This window comes from Vanellus vanellus (assembly GCF_965231255.1).
Source record: "Vanellus vanellus genome assembly, chromosome: 4".
Classification (NCBI taxonomy): domain Eukaryota; kingdom Metazoa; phylum Chordata; class Aves; order Charadriiformes; family Charadriidae; genus Vanellus; species Vanellus vanellus.
Window position 1 is genome coordinate 9380517 of NC_138909.1, and position 15480 is coordinate 9395996.

Below are 15480 nucleotides of genomic sequence, written 5' to 3' on the forward strand. Positions count from 1 at the left end.
ACACAGAATAGCTGAATATAAATAGTGTTGCACCCAGCCAATGTTTTACAAAAGCAAGCGCTCCGAAACATCAATGCATGATTCCAGTTTTTTGCTAGACAGCTGGCTTCAATCAGAGTGGCAATTTGTTACCTATTAGTGAAGTCATTTTGCTGCTGGCTGTATTATAAACAGAGCTTATTTGACTCTTCTTTAGAAATAACAGTATTGTTAGCCCCTTTTATTGATAACGCGATACATGGTGGTAATAGCCGTGTAGTGGTTGGAGAACAGCTCTTTGCAACGTTTTTGTCCTAATTGTGGCTATAAGGAAAAAAGCGGATCTCAAATGGAAATTGGGGACAGGAAATGAAGTAACACCCATTTTACGGGAGGTCTGAATTTGTGGTGCTAGTGTACATAAAATGCTATCAAGAAGAAAACGATGAAGAAACTTCTGCTTTGATCTTTTCAAAACAGTAAAATATGAAATCTTTACTTGGGAGGAATGACTAATGGGCCACCTGAGAACTGAAAAGTGTCTTATGAGAGAGTGTAATCCCTGCTTATTGCTTAGCATTTTCTGGAGTTGGCTTGCTACTTAAGACTGAATTTTTCTGAGCAAGGCCTGAATAGAAACTGATTGAATTGAGATTCTTCCTTATTGAAATAATTATTTATTTTTCGCATGGATGCTGCATCTGGGATTTTTGAAGGAATATCTCAGCTTCCTTTACTCCAGCTCTTAGGAAACACTGAAGTAATTAATATAGGCACAGCTAAAATTACTTTGTGTATGAGCTAATAAGAGTGAGGAAGCAGCTCAGCATGGGTAGGTTCATGAAGAATTTCAAAGCCAAAAAGGAATGACCTAAATGACTGGTAGAGGGGCTTTGCAGTTCTAGATTACTGTGGCGTTGAAAGCACAGAAGTATTTTTCCTGACTGAGCAGGCAAGATGATTGTATACACAGGCTATTCTCCAAACTACCTAGCTGTTTTGGGGGGAGACCTGTATCCTCTTTTTAATTCTGCAGAAGAAGCAAGATCAGAGACTGATTAAAAATCTGTTGTAAGTCTGTAGTAAGGGCTTATTCTTTGGCTTCATTTACGGATGTCCTTCCTCAGACCAGTTTTGTGAGTAAGTTTTAGGCAGTGCTGACTTCTTGCCAGAACTGAGATCTTATCTGTGCTGTTACAGTCTTGAGGTGTGTGTGACTGTCAGGGCACCTTAATTTCTACTTGAATCTCTTTGTGAGAGCATGCTGCGCTTCTGTGTACCGAGTCAAACCCTGTGAGCCTCATGGAGTCTTAAAGTCTGTATCGACCAACAGCAGACAACAAAAGTCCCTGTCTGTAGTTTTGTGTGGGGTTTTTGTGTTTGGGTGTTTTTTTTTGTTTGTTTGTGTAAATCAAGTCTCTAATGTATATCCATTTTGACAATTGGCAGATTATTCTCTCTCTTTCTTGGCGTAGGGAAGCCTCCTTGCTTTTGGTTTGATGAGGACTATGCAAGCACTTAGGCAGGGGGGTGGTGGATCCTGCCAAGGTTGCTGTTTCTCATCCCACCATTGAAGTGGGATGTGTCAAAGTCAGCAGAGCCTTGTTCTAAAACACCCACCACAAAACCCAACATTAACCTGTCTGGTTTCACAAGTGATTCAGCTATGTCGATGATATCACTAATGCCCAATGAGAAATGAGACTTTGTGTTCAGGGTATGTGCTCCAGTTCCTTAAATGGATTGCAGAGTCTTTTCTCCTTTTCATTGAAATGCAGTGAGAACTTAAGTTAAACTTGTTTACAAAGTATGCTTCTCTAAACACGTTTACTTTTGGGGCAGAAATTTTTTTGCCTGTCTGTGTCCGACAATGACAGAAAGAGATGCTACTTAGGGCAAAGTGTGTGAGCCTGCCTACTTTCTGCAGTTTATTCCTCAGCACTTGGAGTTGTATCAGGGACATCAAAGGCCTGGCTTTTTAGTATTCATATATATCCTTTTAGTCCCCTGAGTCTTGAGCTATGGACCCAGTGTCAATGAATTTTTCTAATTCCTTTCTGAATTTTCTGATAGTGTCTTTCTCCACAACCTCCTATAGGAGCAAATCCCGGTAGTTTAATATCTACTGTGTGAAGAAGTACTTTCTTTTATCTTTTTAAAATTAATCCCCTTTTAGTTTCACCAAGTGCCTTGTAGTTGTGGTGTTGCAAAGTTCTGCATATTTCTTGCATGATTTTGTAAATCTTTATCATCTCTCCCTTGGGACTTCTCTCCAGCCTTTTTGCTCTCTCCTCTTAAGGCAGCTGCTCCAACCCTTTGAACAATAGAATTGCCTCTTCTGTCCTTTTCCCAGCTCTGCTGCGTTCTTCTGAACTGACCTTGCCCAGCATTGCAATCTGTATTAAAAGCATGGAAAGACATGCATCTTTGTCCCATTCTTTGCACTGTTTCTAATAATATCCAATGTGTCTTTGTTTTCTTGACTTCCTTCTGTGCGTTGGGCCAGTTTGTCCAGAAAGAACAATTTGGCAAGGATGACTTTGAGATCTCCCTCCTGAGTTTTGATTTCCATTTCTGAGGTGAGCATCATGTGAATATGGCTTAGGCTATTTTCCCTGAACACATTCCTCTATAATTAAGTGATTTCTTACTTTTTTCCCCCCACTTATTTGTGTTTGAAAAGGTCTTGCTGGCAATCCTTGCCACTGGCAGCCTGACCAGCTGAATTAAGTTTCACTTTTTATATCTTTTACTGATCACTGATGAATTGGAACAGATTTTTAAAATTAATATTGAATTTATTAACTGTAGCTGAATAGAAATGGTGGTAGCAATGATCCCTGGGGATCCCACTGTTGACGTTTTTTCCATCCTGAAAAATGACCAGGTAAACGCACCTTGTGATTCTTGACCTTGAACTGGTTTTCAGTCCATAAAAGAAACTTTCCTACAACCCTGTGGCTGTTAAGGTTCTTGAATAAACTTTCCTGTGGAAACTTTTCATGTGCTTTTTGGAAATTCAGATATGCTGCATTCGTGGGATCGTCTTTGTCCTCCTGCTTGTTGATACCTTTAAAGATATTCAGCACATTAGCGAGCCAGGATTTCGTTTTACAAGTCATTCTGAGTTTTTCTGGATAAGACTATTCTTATTTGCATGGTCTTTCTATTTATCATAGACTTCACTGTCTTAATTGGATAGAAGTTGGATTCAGAGGTGTGTAGGTCTCAGGTTCTTCCCCTGAACCCTTTCTGTAGTTGAGAGTTGTGTTGTACTCTGCCACAGTGGTTGTTTAGTGATGTTGCGCATCTTGCCTATTGCCTATGCAATTTCAGGGTGAGTCTCTAGGGCGCTCTCAGATGAATGCTGTTGGACCCTCCAGACTTTCTGACATCTGATTTATTTATCTGGTTTAATACTGTTTGATTATACCAAGCAGATACAGCTCCTCTGACCTTTCCTGCTACAAGCAGTAAGGTGAGTGCGAGAGCCTCCCCAACTTCTTCATCAAGGACCAGCAATGCAAAGTGATCACTGAGCCTCTCTGTTAGCCATCTCAGCTACACCTCTCTCACCTTTGTTGTCAAACTGTCCCCCTGTGAATCCCTTCTTGGCTTCTTCCTTTGATGTATTTTCAGACTTTTTACTGTTTGACAACTCTTTACAAGGCATGCCTTAAATCCCTTTTTAGTTCTCTTAATTTCCATTTTAGGTTGGTCCTCTCCTGTTGTATAGACTTTCATGTTCTCCTTAATTGAGCAAGCTTTCAATTCCTTAAATACTGACATCTTCTATAAGATGGCCTCTGTAACGTTCTTTCCTATTAAGGCTTGCTTGGGTTTTATTCCGTGTACGAGATTTATTTTTATTCCACTTGCAAGGATCTTTTTAAAGTGTGCTCTGCAGTTATGTAATAGAGCTTGATTTCTCGTGTAGTTTTGATATTTTTATTTAATATGCATTCTTCTTGATCAGTTATTTTTGAAGTCATCTACAGATCAGCTTGTTTTCTGTTGCTCAGTTTGAATTGACATAGTGATCTTTCTGCATTTCAGTCCCATTAGTTACACTACTATCATGTTTTTCTCAAGAGCTATCTTGAAAGACTAGAAATCCTGTCCAATCACTTCTGAGATCTTACTGTGTTGAATATTTAACTTGTGAGATTAGTACTAGTCTTGCCCCTTTGTGGATTCAAATCAGCACTTCTGTTTTTCACTTGGGTTGACATTTATTAATGAGTAACTTAAAATGTATTTTGTTATTCATGCTTGGGATGGCTGTAGGTTCATTTAATCATTGCAGAAAAAAAAATGTTGGAATACATCCTTTTTTGTTCAAAGGTCAGATTTTTTTTTTTCTTAGTTGACAAGTGATAGGATTCATGCTTGTTCTGTCTGTGTATCACTGAGCCCACGTATTTCAATTATCGCAAAAGTTGTTGTCTTCCTTGTACAGAATCCTAGATCTGCTGAAACTGATAAGAATTTTGCCACCAGGGGATGAATTTTAGCCCTCTGCCTTCCTGTAACTTCAGAATGATGCAGTCACCTTTTTTAGTTCATCTTCCTATTGCATATGAAAAACGTTCCTCTCTTTGTGTGCTTATCCCATTTAGGGACTTTGGCCTTGTTCTGTGGTAATAATTTAAAGTGTGTGTTCCTCTGTTCATTGTACATATATACTATTATAGTTAAGTGCATAATTCTAAAACCATGAATTTCTACTATAGAATAAATGCCAGCTTCCATTTTATCTAAACTCTATAATTTTCCTATTTACTTAGTTTCTATTACTTTATGCTCTCTGCTCTTTTCCCAAATGCTAACTAAAATATCCATTGTTCCTGAATTGGGATGAGATTGCTTATTGGAAAATGTAGCAGAAAATTGTCATTGCTCTTAGGACACATTCTTTGTTTACAGTAGCTTCTTCTGTCATCACAAAGCTCTCATTTTGCCATGTCCCAGCAACTTATGTTTTTCTACTGAGCCTTCTGAATACACAGGCAGAAAATACAACATTTGAACACCAGTGCATAAAATTACAAGGTTTAGCAAACAATCCACTGGAGAGGCATCAGGTTATATATTTACCTTAGCTCTACCTCCATTATTTCTGTGCTTCCCTGCAACAGTAATAAAATGTGTTCACTAGGCTTTTTGTATGCAATAAGAATTTTAATTTACTCTGGAGGAAGAGCTAGTTCATAACTCAATAGAACTGACTGGGCTCATAAGTTATTTAGTTCAGCTCCTTGTGATAAAATCTGGACACGAAGCCATTTATTATGTTTTGTCTGCCCTCTCAGCCCTGTAAGCTGACTCAGAGCTAAACAATTAAAGTGGCAAATTGATTTGTTTACAATGCAAATCTGAGCTAGATTGGAAATAATGCAAAAAGCATAACCAATTACGTGTTTCATAGTGTAGGTTAGCCTGAAATGAAATAGATTTAACTGATCTGTGCTCAGGGATGCTGTACAGTTACTGATTCACACCCGCCTTGTAGTTCTCAGCGGCTGTAAAGATCTGACACTGCTGTCCTCAGAACTGCTCAGGCACACACTGTGAGAAAACAGGCTTGCTTCACCTTTGCTTTTACTATGGTGGGTAACATAGAGAAGAATTTTCCACGTATAACTTTTTTGGGGGACAGAAAAAGAGCCTGTGTCTGAGATAAATGGTCTAGGTGTGTATGTATAAATTCGGAATTTTGTTTAGTTGGAGAAAAATGGAAGGGAAATAGAGATGTAAAAAATTAAGATAGAAATAGTGCCAAGTAAATGCATTATTAGAAAACAGTAGATGAAGACTTTAGTTTTTCCTTGCAGAGCCTTTGTGCAAAATCTGAAGAAAGCAGTCTTACAAAAGTGAAATTGTCAACAAAGTCATTCATTAATCAACATTGTCTCTCTTTGATTCTAAGCTTCTGGAACACATAGTAAAGGCTATATCTCAGCACATGGCAGGGAGGGGTGTTACAGAGTTTCCTTGCAACGTTCCTTGGAAGCCTTGAGATAAAGTTTAATTTCATGTAAACTCTTTTCTTGTCTTTGCAATCAAGTCTTCCCCCACACCACCCCTCCAACAGGCCTGTCCTGCAGGGAATTTGCAACCAATTCTAGTGGTCTGAATTCAGTTTCATGTTTTTGTACAACTATAAGGTGTTTAGACTTTTGTTTTTTCTACTTCTTGTTACATACTTACTCTCATCATACAGAATAAATGTGTAGAGGTAAAGGACAGTAATTCTCCATCTCTTTATTTTTTTTTTTTTTTATTTTAATACAGCAGAATTGTTTTCATAAATACAAGGTCACAATCAGTTTGTGCTGACCAGATGTCAAATCTGGTTTTAGCACGAAACACAGTGCATAGCAGTGGCAGGTAAGGTCCATTTTATCAGAAGACAGCTATTTAATGTGTGCATCATACTTTGGAAAGCTTACAACAGTGGTTGGAGGCTATGCTTGCTTGTTGGCTTGTCAGAAACGGTGGTTGCAGTACTTAGGGAGATGCAGCTTATTGAACACTGCAGCTTTTGAAAAATCAAACACAAATACAAGAGTAATATTTCATTTGGAGTTGGGCACTAGAGAAAAATCTGAACTCATACATAGATATGTATGTTTGGTACATGAAAATGACTTGATATTAAGTTAACAGTTGGGAAGACTTAAACTATTTGTTCTTGTATCACCATTGCCACTCGTCTCACCTCTTAAAATAATTTTGGAAAACAATGAATTGGCAGATATAATGGATTCTATAACATGAAAAATTCAGTAGAGCCTAAGGGACTCTACAACACTTGATTGCTATCATTTTGTGTGAAAGTGTGAATAAATTTAAAACAATTGTCTCCTTTTGTATTAGGATGACATCTTTTGATAGTAGTTGTGAATCTCGTATGAAAATAATGGTACCGGAGCGTATGCTAGAAATTTCTTTTTTGAACCATCTTCAAAGTAAAGTGGGATCAAAGTGTCAAGAGTGTAGATCAAAACCATCAAATGCTCACATATATAAATATATATCTATTTATGTATGTATTTTAATCAAGAGTTCAAAGGAAGATTATAAACACTGTCTTCCTGATTTCATTAATGGCAAAGCAAACATTTTAAATCAATGTTCAAGTGTCATCATGATGAGGACAGTTGACTGTAAGAACTGAAAGATGCTTCACTTTCTGTTAAAATAATAACCCCCTTCTCCCTAAAATGCTGAAAATATTAAAATAAGTCCCACTGGAAAAGCTCTTACCCTAAATATGAAATCATTACCAAATCTGTTGATTGGAAGAATAGCTATTGCAGATGAAATAAGTTTTCTGTGCTGATATTTTTCTTCTCCTCTGTATAAACTATAATGTTGAAGATAAAATAGATTCTATAGAAAGGTTCAATTTCTACGACAGCATTAGTTTTACAAAGGATGCACACTTTGGACTTTTAAAGGATTTTTCTATTAGGAAGTGAAGATGTGTTAAAAGTTGTAGATTTCAAATTCTGCTGGTAATTTGCTTTGTATCTCATTATGTCGAAGTATTCACTACAGGAGAATGCGAAGTCTCCAAATGCCTTCATCCGAAATACCAGAAAGCTTTCACCATTTCAGGATATTAATGGTACACATTTGTGGTTTGCTTTCTATAATTACAAAAAAAAAATCATATTTCTCTAGCTGTCTGTATATCCTTCTGTGCATCAAGTTAATCATAGGCAGAATTCAGCAAATTCACGAAAGTTCTGCTTTGAGTGATAAAAATCCTTTGTTTTCTTAGAAGTTTTTGTTCTGATTTTAATCTGGGATCCGATTAAAATTTATGCTTATTCAGATAAACAATTGTAAATTAGAAAACTGATGTCCTGGCCAATTTTTGGTGTCCAATTGTTATGAAATGTTATTATTAGAACAAAGTCTCTAAATATTTTGATAGTTTCGTTACCAAAAGTGCTTGATAATAGCATGCATTTTTATTACTTACTCATCTTGAAAATCATTAGCAGAAATTAATTCTAGCTATTTTTATTGCTGTTCTAACCTGGCATTTGCTCATACTTATTTCATTACTTACCATGTTTAATGTACCAGCATATCAAATCCAGTCTAAATTTCAGCATAATTGCAATGGGGATAGTTTTCATCATGTTCTTAATTTACAATGAAGAAATATTTCCTGTTTGTTTTTGTATAAAATGACCAGGTGTTCAGGGCATGTTGGCCAGCTAGAAACTGATATGATGTTGTTTTGCAGGTTTACAAACCTTGCTGCAATATAAGTCTCTGCCAATGTATATCTGACTTACAACAACCCCCAAAACATTATTAGTAGCTAGGTGGATCATTAAATCAGCCATTAAATGTAGACGTGCAGCTGTTGGTATGGAAATAAATTAAACCAGTGCTTAACTAAGGCTTAAGAAAATCAGTTTTGCCAGGTCCGGCTTCACAAACTGGAGCAATGGAAGAATACCAGTGATGGTCACAGGTTGCTGACATCTCTGTGCTGAGCAGAGGCAGAATGGGAGAAGAGCATCTGTCTCCTGTTCTTCCTCTGTGGCTTGTGCATCCTTAGTAGTGAACGTGCTGTTATGTTATATGGCTAAGGGTGTGTTTGTTGTGTTTTTAGATCGTAATAATTCAGTAGACTAAAACTTTCCATGCAAGTAATAGAAAGAGGTGGCCCTAGCTTCAGAACTCACAGGGAGATAATATGAAAGAAAGACAGAAGTGAATTTTAGGCTGCGTGGGGATCGAGGCAAGTTTTTTCTCTTGAGGAGACACATGAACATCTTATATGGCAGAAAAACTTTTGACTCTTCATTTCAACCTTTGGTCACAGTTTGGCTTTAGTGGTACTGTATTTGCATAGTCAGATCCAAAATCAAGTCACTGACATTCTGTATTTAAGGAAGAAATTTTCCCCTTCAAAAACCCAGTCCCCTAAATCAATTTGTTTATTACTTCCCCCCATACCCCCCACCCCCCCCCCCCCGTAATATCCCCCCCCCGTAATATAACAAGTACTTGTTATTTCTGTAATCCCAGTGTATAGGGTGCATTTTTGCAAACAGCTGAGTGGGCAAAAAACAGGTGGTGCTTGGTCCTCCCTTTTCTCACATTTCTAGGTACTTAGTCCTGCTTCCTCTCTTGCGCCAGCACTGGCATCCAATTGATCCTTTCGTGAGCTGTATCACCTTGCAGGGTTTTTTCGCTAACCTAATTTTCTGTTGTGCTCATCAGGTGTTTTTGGCTCATGAAGGAATCTAATGACTGCCAGGCTATTACTGCAAATTAAAGAGTGGAAACATGTTGGGAAGGAGGGATTGAAGGGTGTAAGAACAGCACTTCTTCCCAGTGGCCTCTCAGTTGGCTTATGCCTCTCTTAAAAACGCAGTCTGAAATGTTTGGTTAGGAATTAAGATAATATTAAATGTCAAACGAGAAAAGCAAGACAGCTGCTGCCAAAGTATCTAACAGTCTTAAGCAGGTGCATGAGGCAGCAGATATGTGTAGACAAGGAAGCGCAAGATGAGCGAGACAATGCTGCCTGCTCTCAGCCTGTCAGCAACCTCCCTATTGCCAAAAGTAAGTTTTAAGGAGGAGTGGGGCAACTTTGCCCATTTTCAGAAAGCAACTCTCTTCAGATTGATGAAGTATAAGGAAGAAGCGACAGAAGTAACAGATCAGTTTAAGCTATATAATTGTTAACTGTGTACTAAGTAACAAGTTTGGAAATATATTTTTTTTCCTCTGTACTGCAGGGTAGACTGTGGATGCACATGTATTTTGGGGTCACTTTACCATAAAATTAAGCATAGAGACACTCCAATCTAAATCTTGAAATCATAAACCAAACAAATAAAAGAATCAACTCCCCCACCAAAAATAAACTCAAAATTAACTAGTCTCAATGTTAATCTTGAACCTATGCTTTTCAACTATCTTTAACACTAGCTATTAATTCAAATTTGTGAAAGTCTCGTGGTTGTTGCATGTTCAAAGGGACCTTAAGACATTTCTAGAACTTGAGATCTGATATTCAGCTAGAATAAACTAGTCTGTTACAACTGGAGGTCATTGCTCATAATTTAGAGTAGTTGTCTTTGGAGGGAGGGTTGTAGGTTGTTAGGAAGAAACGGAAGAGCTTTTGCTCTGTGTAGCATTACTGTCTACGATATCAGGCCATAATCTCTCTGAGTTTCCAAACTAAAGAAAGAGCAAAAATCTAAATTAGAGATTTATTTAGTATTACAGAACTATTGTTTTATATTTTGTTCTATGGTTTTGATGCCTTATTTCATTTAATCATTGTGGAGTTTCTAACACTGCTTGTTTTCATATGTGGCAGCGCCACTTACTAATTGTTCTTGAATGACCTAAACAGCACTCTGCTGATGCAGTGTGCTACTTCTTATTATTCATCTCTAAGTCAATAAAAGTAATGCCTTCTTGAAGAAGTATTTGTAGAGATGGTGATGTTGCTAGAAGTCTGACACTAGCCTTTGTAAAAACGTGGCTGTTTTCATCTGTGTAGTGTGTGAACAAGTGGCACCCAACCTAGTGCAGTTCAGTATTCAGATCAGTCTCACATTGCCTGTTGTTTTCACTGCAGATGGCAGTAAGATGTGCTTAGATGACTTTTGCTCTCTGCTGCATAAGTTCGCTAAAGGAAAGTATCGTTTGCTGCACCCTTTCAGATCAGGTTGACTGCTCTTTGCCTCCTGTCAGAACTGTGTGAAGGAAATATGTCAGTGAAACAGGCAACTTTTTTGAACTTTGGTTTAGTTCTGATGGTTGGAGGCTGTGCTGCATGCATGTCTTGCTCCTTGATAATAGTTCATATTTGTAGAGCATCGTCAGTCAGAGTCTCATGGATGTTTCCTTGATGTCTTTTGACTCTGTCATTAACACATGATGTTTTTTGACAGATCTGTACAACAACAAGTTTTCTCAGTTCAGAATAGATCTCCTTTGTCAGCTGAGAAGTTCAATAATGTGCCAGTAAGTTAGATATCTCTTTAAAACACTACTGTATGGTCTGAAGGAAAACTAATTCAGAAAGAAATGGTGCCCCTTCAGAGCCAGACATACAAGACCAGAAAGATAACTTGGGGTAGGGAAAAAAAATCTGAAAAGTCCACCATCTATGTAATGTCTCCTTTTTCCATTCCAGATACTTTATCTGAGAATTATTGCTGTATGCTTGTTTTTTTGGTTGGTGTTTTTTTTTTTTTTTGTTTTTGTTTTTTTTAACCTGAATTTAAATAGCCAGAAGCTGAGGGCTGGCTTTAAAGTAGATCTTGTCATCTACTGGCCATTGCTTTGGTATTTTATCATCTGATAAAATACGTGTGCATGACTTTGGGTATCTAAAACGTTTGGTCATATTCTCCTGTGATATGAATTCTTATCTATATTTTAACACCCACTGAGCATGTATGTCCAGACATATCCGTAAGTTCCTTTTTTAGTTGTTGTAGTATTGTTTGCTTAGCCAAGGAGAGTATGCAGGAGTGTGTGTGTTTATAATTGCACTAAAACCAGAAAGCTGTCAGACTCTATTTCATGCAGGTTCATTGAGACATTAAGCTCAGCATGGTTTATGTTTCAGTAGCTTCCAAAAGATGGCCTACAAGCTGCTATTTTCCCCCAATCCATTATTTCCTTTGGCTGTACCACTCTTGCATGTAAAATTTCCTTGCTATGACAAGTTTCTTTTTCAGTGTGTCAGTTATTGAGTTATTTTTCTCTCTGCTCTCAACTTCCAATAGAAAAGTTCATATAGAATATTTAAAATGTGGGTACTGAATGCATGTATAAAGGAATTTGCTTTTCTAAAATGTTTTTTCCTTTTAGGAAAGGAAGAGTTGGTATGCAGTGCTCTTACCTGTTTATGCTTTGGTGTGTAAATAAAAATGTTATAAGAGCAATTTAACTAAATAAGCTTAATGTGTTTCTGACAGGACCTATGGCAGCCCGAGCTTTGGGTTGTACCTGTTTATTCCTTTTCTATATAGTGAGCACCCTGAAGAAGGTAATAAGGCTTTTAAGCTGAAAGCTGTGATTTTTTTAGAATATAAACTGGAATAACTAACTCTCTAAACAGAGAAATCTTGGAGTGATGTGAAACAGAGACTAGAAGTAAAATGAGTTTATAAACAGTTCTCTCCCTGTCAGCTCTTTTCTTGCAGACAGGTTCTTTGCCTCCAAGTTTGATTTCAGTCTCTGCTGGCTTTCTGTGTCCAGTGGTTTCTCTGGGCACTGACCCTTAGCAGCCTGGCACATCTTAGCAGTTTCCCAGGCTCTGCATGCTTTAGGCTCCTGGCTGATTACCTTCCTCTTTCGTATTTTCTGCCTCACCCCACGCTCCGCTCCTCCTCACTTCCTCAGCTTGCTCCCGTATTCCCCAGGAAAGGCTCCCCGTCCCCACCCACAGGGTCTGGCCACTCTCAGTTCTTCTTAGTGCAACATGTAAATTAAGAACAAATAGTCTGTCATGGGGTCATAACTGCTGAATCAAGCAACTTAGGTGTAAATGCTCACGTAGAAGAATACCAGGTTGTTACCGATAACTTGCAAGTGTAGTGGCAAAGTGGCTAAGGTCTCTTGGGCTTGGCCAGAGGAACTTGTCCCAACCTTTCACTGAGGTGCACCAAAAGGTGGTGGCTAAGCTCTGGCACAGGCTGCCCAAAGCATTGGTACCGTGGAGCCCTGTTTGTGCTTGCTTTTCTTTCCTTGCATCAAAAGTTAGCAGCCTGGGCTCGATGCCACCCACAATGTACTGGTTTTTAGTTGCCCTTATGGGTGACTGGAGAAGAGCAATGGAGAAGGACTTCAAAGGGGATGAAGATGCCCTGCTCACCAATATCTTTGATGTGCATCCCTCCTTCCATTGCTGCCACTTTCCAGCTCTAAACTGGCAGTGAAGGTTATTTCTCACTGGGAGATACTGTCAGAAGAGGGGAAACTGAAATCTTTGATGTTAGTAATATGGTTTTATTTTGCGTTTCCTTAGTTTTATAATGTATGCTTGAACTCAGCCTCCCAGTAAATGCGTGCAAATAACCATCCTTTTTACTCAAAAGAAAGTTCTAAAGCTTCTGTAGACAGCTGAGAAAATACTCAGAAAGGTGCCAGTTTTACAGCACTTAGTAGTGGAAGGCTGTAAAGGTTTTACAATGTAATAGCCCCAAGAAACTCCTCAAAAGAGGAGCACCCCGAGCTATAGTGTCACGGAGGCTGCGGCTGAACTTGAAAGTTGCAGGAATTGCTCTTTCCATTATGCTTTCCAGGACAGTAAAAGCCAATTACTTTAAAGGCATATTTTGGGAAACAAACACAAGTTGTGAAAAGTTAAAGTATAGAGGTCAAAATGCCAAATGCTTAGTGGAAAGAAAACCCCTTTTTTTTTGTAATGTAAGACTTGTTTCAAAATTGCATACTTTTTTCTCTTATTCAGGCTTTCAAAGATACCATGCTTGAACTCTCCTTTGCTCTTTTCTCCCATGTTTCTTTTTCTGTGCTGTCTTTTATGCTTGGAAATCCTTATGTGAACTCTATACAGTAGTACGTTTTTTGCTTCAAGCCCTATCTCAGAGGGTATCAGAGTGGTACATGATTTAACTTGATTTAAAATAAATGCGTTTAAAAAAATTAGAAAACCATCAGTCTGTGAAACACTGATATTCTGTTTGTGTGATCGTATTTTCCTCGTACTCGCTCTGTTCTGTTTTTTTTTTTTTTCATATATATATGTGCTGTATATGTATAGTGTGTGCTATATATGTAATTTTTTGCCATTACTGGTAAGAGGCTGTAGACTACATACTGACCTGACAAATGTAAGGTTTCAGGATTTTCCTGGGCTGTGCTTGGCTGAGAGAGTGTCAGTACTTATATACTAAATGTTTCAAGAAATTTGTAGGGTGTAAAGACAGGACTAGTCTTTTCAAAGGAGCATTTTCAAAACTACTCAGCAGCATAAGACAGAAATTCAAGTGTCTCGGCATGGTCAAGCTAGATGTTTTTCCATAATGAGTGGAGGAAGCAGTAAACTCTTTAGTTCAATAAAATCTAGTTCTTAGACAGAAAACAAAGGCAAGACTCATGTTCTTAGTGGTACAGGATCAAATAATCCAAAATGAATGGCTCAGAGAGAACCTTTAGATTTATCTCACTGGTTAGTAACTTGGGGCCTTTGAAGATTTTTCTCAATTGGTTATTTCCAGGTTATTTCTCATTGCATATTTGAGTATTTTCACTTTCATACAAATGTTCAAGCCTTTGCAGAATATTGCTCAACTTGATGTTTTTATGTGTCTGCATAGCAGTGGGTTCTGCCAGTTTAATTGGTTTGATTCCATTCTTATCACTCATTTACAGAACCCAGTCTAAGGCTTTAATATATCCTGCTCACTGGATAGTTTTATGGATTGATGGTTGAGTTTCTATTGTAATTGATGGGTATGATCCAAATTCTCATATTATTACTATGTGGAACTCTGTCACACAGGGTGGAGAGAGTGGAGCTTGGCAAGTGTTCTGTTTCAAAAGGATGGAGATGGTGCAAGTGGGGAGGAGAAAAAAAAAGTCAGTAATTAAACAGTGGCTGTAAGTATATTTCTAATTGAGGCTGCATGTCTTTGTGATGCTCTTAAATCTCACATTTGCAATGTAGAGGCTTTAGGAGCATCACCAGCCCCAGGATTGTTTTGGAACAAGTCCTGTGACAGCAGAATTTTCTCTGGGTAGGTGGAAAGGATTCTGAGCCAGAAACAGGGGAAAAAAAAGTGGGAAGTGGAAACAGACCGTTTTCTCTTCCAGTTGTCTATACTATTTAGCTTGTGGTTGTTAAAAGACTACTGCAGCTCAGTTCTTGCTCCCAAAGTCAGCTATGGGTTGATTAGGTGCAATTAAGGTACAAGACCTGAGCTACTATGCTGCAGCTTCACTAGCTTGACTTCTTTTGGAAAGAATCAGCTGAGCCCATGGGACTTTGGCATTGCCCGTCATGTTCAGTTTAAATAACCTCAGGGTCTTTTGCCTCTGTTAGCTGATAATGCATTGCTTTTAATACACCCATAGCCAAGTCATTTCAAGGAATAAAATTTTACATGTGCCTTCACTGCTTAGAAAGCTACAATATTTTTACTGCAGGAATGGGAATGTTTGTCAATTAGACTAATTTAAAATGCACTGAAAACAATGAACATTAATTTTACCACTATCCACAAAGTCCCTCTTTAGTTGAATACAATAGTATAAATTGGGTTAATCTAGTGCAAAGTGGTGGAGTTAATTACGATCCTGTATTTTATGGTAGCTATGAGACACAGCTAAATGTATTTTCATCCGAAGTAAAGTCAGCTAGTTGGAAATCCAGATGTTCTGTGTGGAGAAAGTTTGGCTGATTATTGATACATGGAGGAGTATGTTTGTGTGGCTGAACTATCTCACGCAGGAAGCAGGGAGAGAACTTGGAAATGGAGA